The sequence below is a fragment of the Mobula hypostoma genome, chromosome 11, assembly GCF_963921235.1.
Source record: "Mobula hypostoma chromosome 11, sMobHyp1.1, whole genome shotgun sequence".
NCBI classification, from domain to species: domain Eukaryota; kingdom Metazoa; phylum Chordata; class Chondrichthyes; order Myliobatiformes; family Myliobatidae; genus Mobula; species Mobula hypostoma.
In genome coordinates, this window is record NC_086107.1 from 61,394,075 (window position 1) to 61,409,066 (window position 14,992).

The following is a 14,992-nucleotide window of genomic DNA, read 5'->3' on the forward strand; positions in this document are numbered from 1 at the left end:
TTAAGAAGATAGAAGTAACTTTGACTTTTTTAAACCAGCACTGTGAATCATTAACATTGCCACCTCAAACAATTTGTACTTACTTTATCAGACTTTCCTACTGGTGTGCTGTGCCAGGCTGGTAAGCCTTGCTTTCATCTGATTTATTGTAGTTTCAGCACAATTTCCATGAAATTAATAGGCTGGCATTTGTGAAGGGAATTGGCAGGGGACAGTGTTGTAAAAGGTGTACGTATTTTAAATGAGGTATTAAACCTTTTCAAACCCCTCTGCTGGGTATAAACTTTCATGTAGAATTACGAGGAAGAGCAAATGGACTTGCATTGCTTTGATCAAATACTCTGCAGCAATATCCTTAAATGATCTGATAATCTTAAACACAAGAGGTTCTGCAGATGCTGGAAATCCAGAGCAACACAAAAAATGCTGAAGGAACTCAGCAGATCAGGCAGCATCTATGGAAATGAATAAGCATTCGGCGTTTCGGGCCAAGACCCTTTATCAAGACTGGAAAGATGAAGGCAGAAGATGCCAGAATAAGAAGTTGGGGGTGGGGGGAGAGGGAAAGGAGAACAAGCTAGAAGGTGATGGGTGAAGCTAGGTAGATGGAGGAGGAGAATGAAGTAAGAAGCTGGGAAGTGATAGGTGGAAAAGAAAAGGCTGGAGAAGGAGGAATATGATAGAAGAGAGGATCATGGGAGAAAAGGAAGGAGGTGGAGAGGTAAGAGGCTAGAGTGAGGAATTGCAGAACAGGGAAGTTGGAGGAAAATTACCAGAAGTTGGAGAAATCGATGTACAGCCATCAGGTTGGAGGATGCCCTGAGATAATATGAGATGTTCCTCCATCCTGAAAAAGGCCTCCATGGCAGAAGAGGAGACCAAGAACCGACATGTTGGAATGGGGTTAGGAATTAAAGTGGCTGGCCACTGGGAAATCTTGCTTTGTGTGGATGGAGCAGAGGTGCTTGACAAAGCAGTCCTCCAATCTACATTGGGTGTCACCAATTTAGAAGAGACTACATTGGGAGCACCTGTTACTGTGGATGACCACTGCAGGATTTGCAGTTGAAGTGTGCCTCACTTGGAAGTACTGTTCGGGACCCTGAATGTGAGGGAAAAGGTGAATGGACAGGTGTGTCACTTCTGCCACTTGTAGGGATCAGTGCTAGAGGAGAGATGGGGGGGTGGGGTACGTAACAATGTTTGGTAAGATCCTGTTGAAGATGGTGGAAATTACAGAGAATGATATGTTGGATGCGGAGGCTCATGGGGTGGTAGGTAAGGACAAGAAGCACTAGCCTCCCCAACATCATGGACACCTTCAAAAGTCGGTTCTTCAAAGTGGCGGCAAGCATCATTAGGGACCCCCATCTCCCAGGACATGCCCACTTTTCATTGCTTTGAGGCAGTACAGGAGCCTGAAGACGTGCACTCAATAGTTCAGGAGCTGATGCTTCCCCTCCACCATCTGATTTCTGAATGGACAGTGAACTCATGAACACTGCCTCGCTATTTTTTTTTTCTTTTTGCTATATGCACATGCGCATGCAATTTATAGTTTTTTAATTATGTATTGCAATATGCTGCTGCAGCAAAACAACAAATTTCAGAATCAGATTTAATATCACCAAAGTTGTGAAAGTTGTTGTCTTTACAGCAGCAGTACAATAGTGGTAATAGGGAAAAAGCATGAAATACAGTAAATATGCATACATAATTTAATAAGTAGTGCAAAAATGAAAATAAAAAATGTAGTCAGGTAGTGTTCACATATTTGCACCTGCTTTCTGATGATAGCAATGGGAGCAAGGCATGACCTGGGTGATGGGTTTCCTTAATGATGGATGCTGCCTTTTCAAGGCATCGCTTCTTGAAGATGCCCTGAATACTGTGGAGACTAGTGCCCATGATGAAGTTGACTAAGTTTACAATTCTGCAGCTTACTTTGATCCTGTGCAGTAGCCCCCCCCCCCACCCTTCACCCATACCAGATGGTGATGCAGCCAGTTAGAATGCTCTCCATGTTGAAATCTGTTGAAATTTGCAGGTATTTTAAGGTGATTTACCAAATCTCCTCAAACTAATGAAATATAGTCACTGTCATGCTTTCTTTGTAGCTGCTTTGATATGTTAGGTCCAGGTTAGATCCTCAGAGATATTGACACCCAGGAACTTGAAGTTGCTAACTCTTCCCACTTCTGATCCCTTTTTGAGGACTGGTATGTGTTCCCTTGTCGTACCTTTTTTGAAGTCCACAATCAGTGCTTTAGTACAAGATTGTTGCTGTGACTGCCCTCAACTAGCTGATATATTTCGCTCTTGTATGCCCTCTCGTCACTATCTAAGATTCTGTCAACAATGGTTGTGTCATCAGCAAATTTACAGATGGCATTTGAGCTGTACTTAATCACTTAATTAGTGAGCTAAGCATATATCCCTGAGGTGCACAGTGTCGATTATCAGCAAGGTGGAGTGTTATTTCCAATCTGCATGGATTGTGGTCTTCCGATTAGGCTTTTAACAACACTTGCCAATGATATTGAACCTGATTCTGATTTTTTTTGGGTCTGGCAAAGTATATTTTTGACATTATCTCACGTTAAAAGCAGTTCCCACAAGATCTGATTCTTATATCATTTTGCAATTCTAAGAATTTCTCCCGGGATCAATAAAGAATGACTGACTATTTATAAAGCGAATTATGCAGGCCTCTGAACAGTAGCCAGTATGTGGGCTATAAATTACAATGGGAGATAGAAAAGGCATGTAAAAGGGAATTGTTGTGATAATCATGGCAGATTCGATATGCAGGTAGATTGGACAAATCATGTAGTTGCTGGATCCCAACAGAGGGGAATTTGTAGAATGCCTACAAAACGGCTTTTTAAAGCAGCTTGCGATTGAGTCCACCGGGGAATGCCAATTCTAGTTTGGGGTTATGTTATAACCCAGATTTGATTAGAGAGTTTAAGATGAAAGAACCCTTAGGAGACAGTAATCATAATATGATAGAATTCACCCTGCAGTTTGAGACGGAGAAGCTAAAATCAGATGTATCAATATTAAAAGTTCGAAGTAAATTTATTATCAAAGTACATATGTCACTATATACAACCCTGAGATTCATTTTCTTGTGGACATTATCAATAAATCCATTATAGAATAATAACCATAATAGAATCAGTGAAGGACTGCACCAACTTTGGCATTCGAACAGTATTCAACAAACTGCAAAAACAAAAAAAGAGATAATGATATTAAATAAATAAGCAATAAGTATCGCGAACATGAGATGAAAAGTGCTTGAAAGTGAGTCCATAGGTTGTGGGAATTTTTCAATGAAGGGACAAGTGAAGTTGAGTGAATTACAGTGCAGTAAAGGGAATTATTGAGGTACTAGCAGGGATGATGGCAGAACAGCAATGGCTGGAATTTCTGGGGCTATTCAGAAGGTGCAGGAAAGGTGCATTCCAAAGATGAAGTAGTATTCTAAAGGGAGGATGAGGCAACCATGGTTGACAAGGGAAGTAAAGACAGCATAAAAGCAAAAGAGGGGGCATATAATAGAGCAAAAATTAATGGGAAGGTTGAGATTGGGAAGCTTTAAAAAAAACAACAGACAACTAAAAAGCCATAAAGAAAGAAAAGATGATATCAAAGTGGATACAAATGTTATTTTTCAGATATATAAAGAATATGAGAGAGATGAGTATGGATAATGGATAGCTGGAAAAATAATGGTAGAGAGGTAGTAATAGTGGACAAAAGAATGGCGGATGAACTTAATAAGTATTTTGTGACAGTCTTCACTGGGGAAGACACTAGCAGAATGCCAGAGATGCGAGCGTGCTGGGGCAGAAGTGAGCCTTGTTGCCGTTACTAAGGACAAGGTGCTTGGGAAGCTGAAAATTCTGAAGATAGAAGGTAGATAAGTCACCTGGACTAGAAGGACTACACCTCTGGGTTCAGAAAGAGGTAGATGGGGTTCAGAAAGAGATAGATGATCGTGGAAACATTAGTAATGATCTTTCAAGAATCACTTAAGTTCTGGAATGGTTCCTGAGGACTGAAGAATTGCAAATGTCACTCCATCTATACAAAGGGAGGGAGGTAGAAGAAAGGTATTTATAGGTAATTTAGCCTGACTTCAGTGCTTGAAAGAAGTTGGAGTCTATTTTAAGGATGAGGTTTCGGGGTACTTGGAGGCACATGATAAAATAGGCCAAAGTTGGCATGGTTTCTAAAGGAGGTATCTTGCCAGAAAAATCTGTTGAAATTCTTTGAGGAAATAACAGGCAGAATATACAAAGAAGATTGTTTATTTGGATTTTCAGAAGGCATGTGACAAGGTGCCGCACGTGAGGGTGTTTAAGGTAAGAGCCCATGGCATTAAAGGATAGGTACTAGCATGGATAGAAAATTAGTTGACTGGCAGGAGGCAGAGTGGCAGCTTTTTCTGGTTGGCTGCCACTGACATCGTGTGCCACAGAGTCGGTGTTGAGACAGCTTCTTTTCGTTTTATATGTCAGAGATTTTGATAAAGGAATTGATGCTAGAGGACATAGACAGATTGTGTAAATGAGCAAAGAAGTGGCAGATGGAATATGGTGTCGAGAAGTGTATGGTCATGCACTTTGGTAGGAGGAATAAAGGTGAGGACTATTTTCTAAATGGGGAGAAAATTCAAAAATCCAAGGTGCAAAGGGACTTGGGAGTCCTCGTGTAGGATTCCCTAAAGGTTGACTTACAGGTTAAGTTGGTGGTAAGGAAGTCAAAAGTAATGTTAGCATTCATTTTGAGCGTACTAGAATACAAAAGCAAGGATATAATACAAAGGCTTTTTAAGACATTGATCAGTCCACACTTGGAGTATTGTGAGCAATTTTGGGCCCCTTCTCTAAGAAAAGATGTGCTGGCATTGGGGAGAGTCCAGAGGAGGTTCATGAGAATGATCGCAGGAATGAAAGGTTTAACATAGGTGCACTTGATTGTTATGGACCTGTACTCACTGGAGTTTAGAAGAATGAAGGAGGATATCATTGAAACCCATCTAATATTGAAACACCTAGATCGAGTAGATGTGAAATGGTTACTTTCTTTAGTAGGAGAGTCTAGGACTAGAGGGCACAGCATTGGAATTGAGGGATGTCCATTTAGAACAGAGAAGAGGAAAATTTTCTTTAGCCAGAGGCGGTGAATCTGTGGAATTCATTTGCACAGACCAAGTCATTGGGTGTAGCTGAAGTGGAGGTTAATAGGTTCTTGATTAATCAGGGCATCAAAGCTTATAGGGAGATGGCAAGAGGAGGGGGTTGAGGGGCTAATCAATCAGACATGACGGAATGGTGGAGCAGGCTCGATGGGCCAAATAGCTTAATTCTGCTCTTGTGTCTTATGGATTCTCTTGCACCTCTAGGAAGCTGAGCAATGTTGTGCTTGGTCCTAGGTGTAGGTATTATTAATTAGCTGTAGGGTACTCGATTACTGGCAAAGAGCATAGAAATTTAGTACTAGGTTCACAAGGCATTTATGGCAACAAAGTTGATGTGACTTTTTAAAAAAAAATTATTTCAGAACCTCTAATGAGGCTAGAGTGAGTAGAACATGAAAATGTTAGGATTCTGTTAGTTGTGATGGCATGAAAATATTTTTAAAAAGTGGAAAACATGGGTCTTTATTAGAATAAGATAAATGGTGCAGTGCTTTAAATTATAAGTGACTTGGACAGGTTCGACAGAAGCACTTAGAGGTATTTCAATACCAGGGTATAAATACAAGGTTGGATAAAACCCAAATAAAATGGTATAGTTTTTGAAGATTTCTGTCAAGCTCGATCTGTTTCCTAGAAGTTACCTGCAATGTAGTTTGGATGTAGTACTATATTATAAAAAGTAATCCAGCTCTCACCTTATTGTGTCATCTATATCTTATCCAGAGATCTTTTCCATTTTTTTTCCTTCAGGTGTTCATTTAATTGTCTTATCTGAGAATAATTTACTAAATTTAGAAATAATGTCAGTTTTTTTGTTTCTAAATCTTTAGCTTGCAAAAGGAGTGTGTGCAGTCTTGATTATTTTTGTTTTTGTATGGAGCAAGTGGGAACAGTTATAATAGCCTGCTAGTTGAGGATATGTCTAAATTTGTCCCAGAGTGCTGTAATAATTATCTTGATAGTTTTTTCAAGTTTAGTTTGTCTGGCTTTTTATTTACTGCAAATTCTTTGCAAATTGTGTATCCTTTTTTGGATTGTATTGGCATTAGGATTCGTGAGTGAGAACAGGTTGAGTACCCCTTATTCGAAATTCTATAATCTGAAAACCTCTGAAATCTAAATATTTTTTAAATGTAGACATGACATCACAAATGTAAAGTTCCACAAGACGCTGGGAAGGTTCCCAGGCGATATGCAGGTGTTTGTGCACCGCAGACAGTTCTGAAAAGTGACTTCACATATACAATCAATAGAAGATCATGAAAAACAGAAAAACACCGCAAAAGCGAAAAATGAAGATCTGGATCATGTATTGTTGGCGCTGGAGTGAGCACATGCCACCTAACGGTATGATGATCATGACACAAAGATTTATCATGACCAACTGAAACTTGAAGGTAATTGTAAACATTCAGCAGGCTACTTGCAGAAATTTAAGAAAAGAAACAACATTAAATTTTTAAAGCGTCTGCTGATCACTCAAATTCAGCACCGGATCAAGTCCATCATGCTGATTGTTTTTTGTATCTTCCCTAACAGCATTAAATTTTTAAAGCATTGTTGTTTCCATCCAGGGGGTCAGTGTGGACATGGTAGATGATTACATATACCTGGGGATACGAATTGACAATAAACTGGACTGGTCAAAGAACACGGAGGCTGTCTACAAGAAGGGACAGAGCCATCTCTATTTCCTGAGGAGACTGAGGTCCTTTAACATCTGCCAGATGATGCTGAGGATGTTCTACAAGTCTGTGGTGGCCAGTGCTATCATGTTTGCTGTAGTGTGCTGGGGCAGCAGGCTGAGGGTGGCAGACATCAACAGAATCAACAAACTCATTCGGAAGGCCAGTGATGTTGTGGGGATGGAACTGGACTCTCTCGCGGTGGTGTCTGAAAAGAGCATGCTGTCTAAGTTGCATGCCATCTTGGACAATGTCTCCCATCCACTACATAATGTACTGGTTGGGCACAGGAGTACATTCAGCCAGAGACTCATTCCACCGAGATGCAACACTGAGCATCATAGGAAGTCATTCCTGCCTGGGGCCAACAAACTTTACAACTCCTCCCTTGGAGGGTCAGACACCCTGAGCCAATAGGCTGGTTCTGGACTTATTTCATAATTTACTGGCATAATTTACATATTACTATTTAATTATTTATGGTTCTATTACTATCTATTATTTATGGTGCAACTGTAACAAAAACCAATTTCCCTCGGGATCAATAAAGTATGACTATGGCTATGACTATGATGAAAATCCTAACATCAAAACATGTCTACAATGCTGGTTGGTTTTTATACCTTATATAAAATCTAAAAAAAAGTAAACTACAAATACCGTGTACCTTTTAATCAAAGCACAGCATCGTAGGTGGAGACTGAAAGCCTGCCATTGTTTGTTGTTGTTTAACAGCTGATTCAGTATTGACCTGTTTCCCTGCACACATTATATTAATGGTATGTAATAATTTTTTTTAACTGTAATTCCATATGTCTGATAAACAGCATAAGACAAAGACTGCTTACCTGTAAATCCAAAGTTAAAGATGATGGTGATCCTAAGGTATAATTCCATTGAATTTCTTTGATGGCTGTCTGTTTATTTTTGGACATTATATTGAGAATTATATCAATTATTTGTTCTAATTCAAAATATATGAAATTGGGATCCACTGGCTTTTGGGAGATTTGTTCCAACCCAGTACTTTTAATTTTCCTTCAAAATTTGACTTCAAGCCATCACCACCAATACCTTTCATTTTTGAATGGATGCAATATTAACAAAAATATAGAGATTAAGGTTAGTGTTATGGCAGTTCATTGAAAATTGGAAAATGTTATTTTGATTAGCTGTGGTAGTTAAGTTGCAAGTGTATACTAAATAAGAACGCACTTTGTAGCTTACACTATTTAAATGTTTTGCACATTTACTCAATCTTTCTACAAACCTCGGTTAGAAGGTCATAATCTTTAATATAACTTTCAAAAGCTCAAATGGTGCTTATTAATCATATGTGACAGAGATCAGTTGGCTTAACAGCAAGCAACCTGCTGGAGGAACTCAGGTTGAGCGGCATCTCTGTGGTGGAAGGAACTGTCAATATTTCGGGTTGAAATGCTGCATCAGGGCCCCCTAGCCTACATATCTTTCCTCATTAAATAACCCACCATTCCAGGTTTAGTCTAATAAATCCAATAAATCTTTGAAATGCTTCAAATACACTAGCATTCTTAAATAAGGTGACCAATATAATTAACAATACTACATATACTCTATAGTCGCATCAAGGCAAAAAATAATTTAAATGCCTTCCCAGATGGACTGAAAACTTCACTAGGAATTTGAAGATATTTGCTATGTCAACAAAAACACTCAAAAACATCTATAGATGTACTGTGGAGAGCATTCTGACAGGCTGCATCACTGTCTTGTATGGGGGGACGGGGGCTACTGCACAGGACCGAAGGAAGCTGCAGAGGGTTGTAAATTTAGTTGGCTCCATCTTGGTACTAGCCTACAAAGTACCCAGGGCATGTTTAAAGAATGATGTCTCAGAAAGGCAGTGTCCATTATTAAGGACCCTCAGCACCTAGGGCATGCCCTTTTCTCATTGTTACCATCAGGAGGAGCCTGAAAGCACACACTCAGCCATTCAGGAACGGCTTCTTCCCTTCTGCCATCTGACTCCGAAATGGACATTGAACTCATGAACACTACCTCACTTTTATAATATATTATTTTTTAATCTATTCAATATACATATGCTGTAAATTGTTTATTTATTTTTAATTTTTTTTTCTTCTTTATTATGTATTGCATTGAGCTGCTGCTGCTAAGTTAACAAATTTCACGACACATGCCGGTGATAGCAAACCTGATTTTGAATCTGAAAAGGAAGTGTGTCAGACTAGAGACGGGGGTTGGTCACATCCTGCTTGCTGCTGTGCAACTACCAGCCCGCTCTCCATGGCTCTGAGGCTACGTCCTGCGCTGGCTGCTCCAGGCTTTGTGTCGGCGAGCTTCGTGACGATTTGCCCCACTGTGTGATGAGATGAGGCCACGGCCCGGCCCTGGCTGCTCCAGGATTTATGTCTGTGGACTCACTTTCACTCTGAATGCTGTTGCTGGCTTTTATTGTTTGCACAGTTTGTGTTTATTTTACTTCCTCTGCGCATTGGATGTTGGTCTTTTTAAAATTGGGTTCTTTTGGTTTCTTGTTTTGTGGCTGCATGTAAGTAAACAAATCTCAAGGTTGTATAATTTACACATCGATAATAAATGTATTTTGAACTATTTTTAGTTGAAGCAAAAGGTCCCTACTTTTGTTTTTGTTTCCATAGCAGTGATTAACATGCTGTTAGCTTTCCTAATTACAAACGTACTTGTATTGCAGTTAGCCTTTAACACATCATACACCAGGGCAGCCAGATCCTTCTACATCTCAGAACTCTGCAACATGTCAACTTTTAGATGGTATCTACCCTGGCAGAAACAAAAATCAAGTACAATCACAGTTTTCTTCATTACGTACATTGGCCAAGTCTTTGCTCACTCACGCCATCTATCTACTATTGTTTGCCACCTCCTGATATTCTCTTCCATCTATTTTCTAACTGGCTGCATCACCGTCTGGCATGGGGATAGGGGAGGGGTGGGGGGAGGCTACTACATGGGGTCAAAATAAGCTGCAGACTGTTGTAAACTTAGTCAGCTCCATCAAGGGCACCAGCCTCGGTAGTATCCAGGACACCTTTAAGGAGTGATGCCTCATAAAGGCGGTGCCCATTATTACGAACGCCCGTTACCCAGGACATGCCCTGGTCTCATTGCTACCATCAAGGGAAGATTTATAGAAGCTTGAAGGCACACACTTAATGATTTTGGGTCAGTTTCTTCCCCTCTGACATTTGATTCCTGAATGGACATTGAACCCATGAACACTACATCACTACTTTCTTATTTCTATTTTTGCACTAATTATTTAACTATTTAATATATATACTTACTGTAATTCACATTTTTCCCTATTATTATGCACTACATTGTACTGCTGTGGCAAAGACAACACATTTCATGCCATATGCTGGTGATGTTAAACCTGATTCTGCCTATCCTCGAGCCATGAACAAATCTAGCATAGTTTTTATTGCCTTCATGTCAGTACGTTAATTGCCTTCTCCGTGGATTGTCACCTTGTCGTGGTGGAGAAGCTTGTGTGGTCCTGTGACCCTGAGAACAATGCCATCTGGAGCTATGCTCCTGGTAGGGTCACACATGGCGGTAAGGTCGAGGTTGAGGTCCCTGACAAAGAACAATCCAACTAAGACCTCAACGGTGGAACAGGGGGACAAAGTTACTTCGAACTCAACGGCTGTGAAGGCAGATGAAGACTGCAAAAAATCCACCAGTTCCAATCGTCATGGTTTCCATGACATTGGAATTAGTTGGTTGATTTGTGAAGTATTGTGTGCTTCTTGTACACGTTAAACAAATACATGCACAGGCATTTCACTCTGTGGGCCACTTCTTCAGAACGAAGACCATCATCCACGACCTCGACCACGACATTAATTGTGAAAGGTTAGGCCTCAGTTCTGATCCTAATAATGTACCACTCATTTAACAAACCAGAAATACCCACTTATACTTGTTTTGACTTCTGTTGGTCATTGAAGTACTGTGTAATGCACAGTAAAAAAAAACACTTACGGAAACCAAATTATTTTGAGACAAAGTGCATCTTCAGATCATGAAAGAACAAAGACAAGCATATATTCCCATTCCGGTTTATTGAGAACTATTGATGGTGCTTAACGGAATCCATTGCAGTCCAGATCACTTTCAGCTTTCCTTTCATTCCCCAGTGGTCGGCAATTTTGCAGTTTTGTTCAGATGTCTGACAACGCCTCATATTTGTTTTTTGGAGGCTTTGCTTACGGTGTTGGTGGTTACAAAACCCTGCTTTTAAGAAATTGAAATTGTGAAAGAGAATTGTTGACAAGGGGATGGTGTAATGGCACGTTTGTTTTTGTACCGTATAGCCTATATTATAATAAGGGACTACTTTATATATACACAGCAACTGACGCTCTATGTACTGAAAAAGGGAGGACCACTGTTGCTGGGACGAGAATGGCTCAGGAAAATCCAGTTGGATTGGTACACCATCAAGGCACTAGGTGTGTCAAAAAAGGAGGGCAGCTCAGCGGGGAAGATGTCCACAGCTCCCCTCTCACCCATTGTCGACTATTACAATGACGAGGAGAAGCTAGACAGTGTAGGCGACGAGGACAAACACAGTATCCGTGGCCGTGACTCGGATGAAGATACAGAGGATGCAAGGGAGACAGATATTGCCAATAAGCAGGATGATGAAAACTACTTGGAAGTAAAAGAGCAGATGTACCAGGTGAAATTGACATCTCCCAAAAGACAGCTACAGCAGTTACAGGAAGGTACTTTGCAGGAGTATCAGAAAAGGATGAAACTAGATCAACAATACAAGGAAAGAATACGAAATGAAGAGTTTTTTCTGCAACTGGAGACAGAACAAGTGGAAAGGAATTATATTAAAGAGAAGAAAGCAGCAGTGAAGGAATTTGAAGATAAAAAGATTGAGTTAGAAGGAAAGAAAAAGATGATTGAGAATGAGAGGCTAACAATGAAACTCACAGGAGATTCTATGGAGGTAAAGCCAATAATGACTAGGAAACTAAGGAGAAGACCTAATGACCCTGTTCCAATTACAGACAAAAGACGAAAACCTGCACCTGCGCAATTAAATTACTTGTTAACAGATGAACAGATAATGGAAGATCTGCGAACTCTCAATAAGCTTAAATCTCCAAAAAGACCAGCACCTCTGTCTTCTCCTGAGCAATTTCCTTGGGAAATTGGATAATGTGGTAAATTGGATCAGCAAATTTGCTAATGATACAAAGATTGGAGGTGTAGTAGACAGTGAGAAAGGTTTTCAGAGCCTGCAGAGGGACTTGGACCAGCTGGAAAAATGGGCTGAAAAATGGCAGATGGAGTTTAATACAGACAAGTGTGAGGTATTGCACGTTGGAAGGACAAACCAAGGTAGAACATACAGGGTTAATGGTAAGGCACTGATGAGTGCAGTAGAACAGAGGGATCTGGGAATATAGATACAAAATTCCCTAAAAGTGGCGTCACAGGTAGATAGGGTCGTAAAGAGAGCTTTTGGTACATTGGCCTTTATTAATCAAAGTATTGAGTATAAGAGCTGGAATGTTATGATGAGGTTGTATAAGGCATTGGTGAGGCCGAATCTGGAGTATTGTGTTCAGTTTTGGTCACCAAATTACAGGAAGGATATAAGTAAGGTTGAAAGAGTGCAGAGAAGGTTTACAAGGATGTTGCCAGGACTTGAGAAACTCAGTTACAGGGAAAGGTTGAATAGGTTAGGACTTTATTCCCTGGAGCGTAAAAGAATGAGGGGAGATTTGATAGAGGTATATAAAATTATGATGGGTATAGATAGAGTGAATGCAAGCAGGCTTTTTCCACTGAGACAAGGGGAGAAAGAAACCAGAGGACATGGCTTAAGGGTGAGGGGGGAAAAGTTTAAAGGGAACATTGGGGGGGGGCTTCTTCACACAGAAAGTGGTGGGAGTTTGGAATGAGCTGCCAGACTAGGTGGTAAATGAGGGTTCTTTTTTAACATTTAAGAATAAATTGGACAGATACATGGATGGGAGGTGTATGGAGGAATACGGTCCGTGTGCAGGTCAGTGGGACTAGGCAGAAAATGGTTCAGCACAGCCAAGAAGGGACAAGAGGCCTGTTTCTGTGCTGTAGTTTTTCTATGGTTTCTATGGAAAGATCCATGAAAATTGGTCAACCCTTAAAAGCTCTCGGACAAAATCAATTCCATTCAAACAGAACAGCTTTCCCACAAGGTAAATCTCGCACCAATCACTTGCTCCATTGAGAATCATACACTTAATCCTTCGCAGGGAAGTTTCTTTTGCACATACATATTCTGAATCCTCAGCCAATGTGTCTTGTTTTGCACAAAGAAGTTGGGAAACAGCATCAAAACAGAGGCGAATTCTGGCAATAAACTGTAAGGTTTCTATTGTATTTTCACACTTGTGCTGAGTGTGCATCTGAAGGAATCCTCCCTCTTGAGCCTAGTACACAATCTTTTCTTGCACTGTGCACAACTGGGATTTCTCATACATAGAATCCTCCAAACAATTCAGAAACAGTGCACAGAGTTCAGTCTCATTTTCTTGACCAAGATTTGTGGATTCTTTTAAACTTCAGACAGATAGCACTGCAGGTAATCCTTAATATCAACAAAACTGTACTTTAACAGCAACTTAAGAACAATGGAATGAACAACAGGATTTCGATCAACTGCTTCTTCAAACAGTGAAAGATTACTGGGTAAAGTACTGATCTTTCTATGAGTCATTGGATTGCCCCGACTTTTGAATTAACTAGCAGAGACAGCAGATCACCAACCACTTCTTTTGGAAACCAAAGCTATGAAAAATGCATCACACCTCTTGCGAAATATGACTAATTTTGCTACAGCTTCACTGATTTCTTCTGTTACGGCTGGTACATAATCACCATCTAGAGAAGTATGACACAGTGGGCAGAGTCCTCCCCCCAGAGACTTGAGTTATAAGTGGGTCTTAGACCAAAAGTGAAAAAAAAGGCTTGTTATAATTTCGCAAACTACAGGAATAATGCAGATGCTGGAAATTCAAGCAACACACATCAAAGTTGCTGGTGAATGCAGCAGGCCAGGCAGCATCTATAGGAAGAGGTACAGTCGACGTTTCAGGCCGAGACCCTTCATCAGGACTAACTGAAGGAAGAGTTAGTAAGAGATTTGAAAGTGGGAGGGGGAGGGGGAGATCCAAAATGATAGGAGAAGACAGGAGGGGGAGGGATGGAGCCAAGAGCTGGACAGGTGATTGGCAAAAGGGATATGAGAGGATCATGGGACAGGAGGTCTGGGGAGAAAGACAAGCGGGGGGGAACCAGAGGATGGGCAAGGGGTATAGTCAGAGGGACAGAGGGAGAAAAAGGAGAGAGAGAGAAAGAATGTGTGTATAAAAATAAAAAACAAATGGGGTACGAGGGGGAGGCGAGGCATTAGCAGAAGTTAGAGAAGTCGATGTTCATGCCATCAGGTTGGAGGCTACCCAGACGGAATATAAGGTGTTGTTCCTCCAACCTGAGTGTGACTTCATCTTTACAGTAGAGGAGGCCGTGGATAGACATGTCAGAATGGGAATAGGAAGTGGAATTAAAATGTGTGGCCACTGGGAGATCCTGCTTTCTCTGGCGGACAGAGTGTATATAATTTGATGTTATTACATTACTTTGTTACAATTTGATATTAAGTTGCTAAGTAAACAAATGGTAGGCGTTTGTATGTTAGGGGTAAATATATTTGTTTAGCATAGTGCTCCAGTAAAAAAAAGTTGATACACTATTAAAATAAAAGGGGAGGAATGTACCATACAGCCTACATTATAATAAGGGACTATTTTATGTTGTAGTAACACGTTGTTGAATGCGCTATTAGGTGCGTATTGATCTGTACGTGTGTGTCCAGTTCGGTTTCAGTCAGTAAGGAACCCTGTTAACTTAGCTCCCGTCTCCAGCGTTTTTATTTATAGTTTTGTTGTGTAACGCGACCACATACACAACAGTTTTCAACAACTATGTGATCTTTGCAGCTTGTATTCTAATTTTTGTGTATTATTATATTACATCAAAGCTG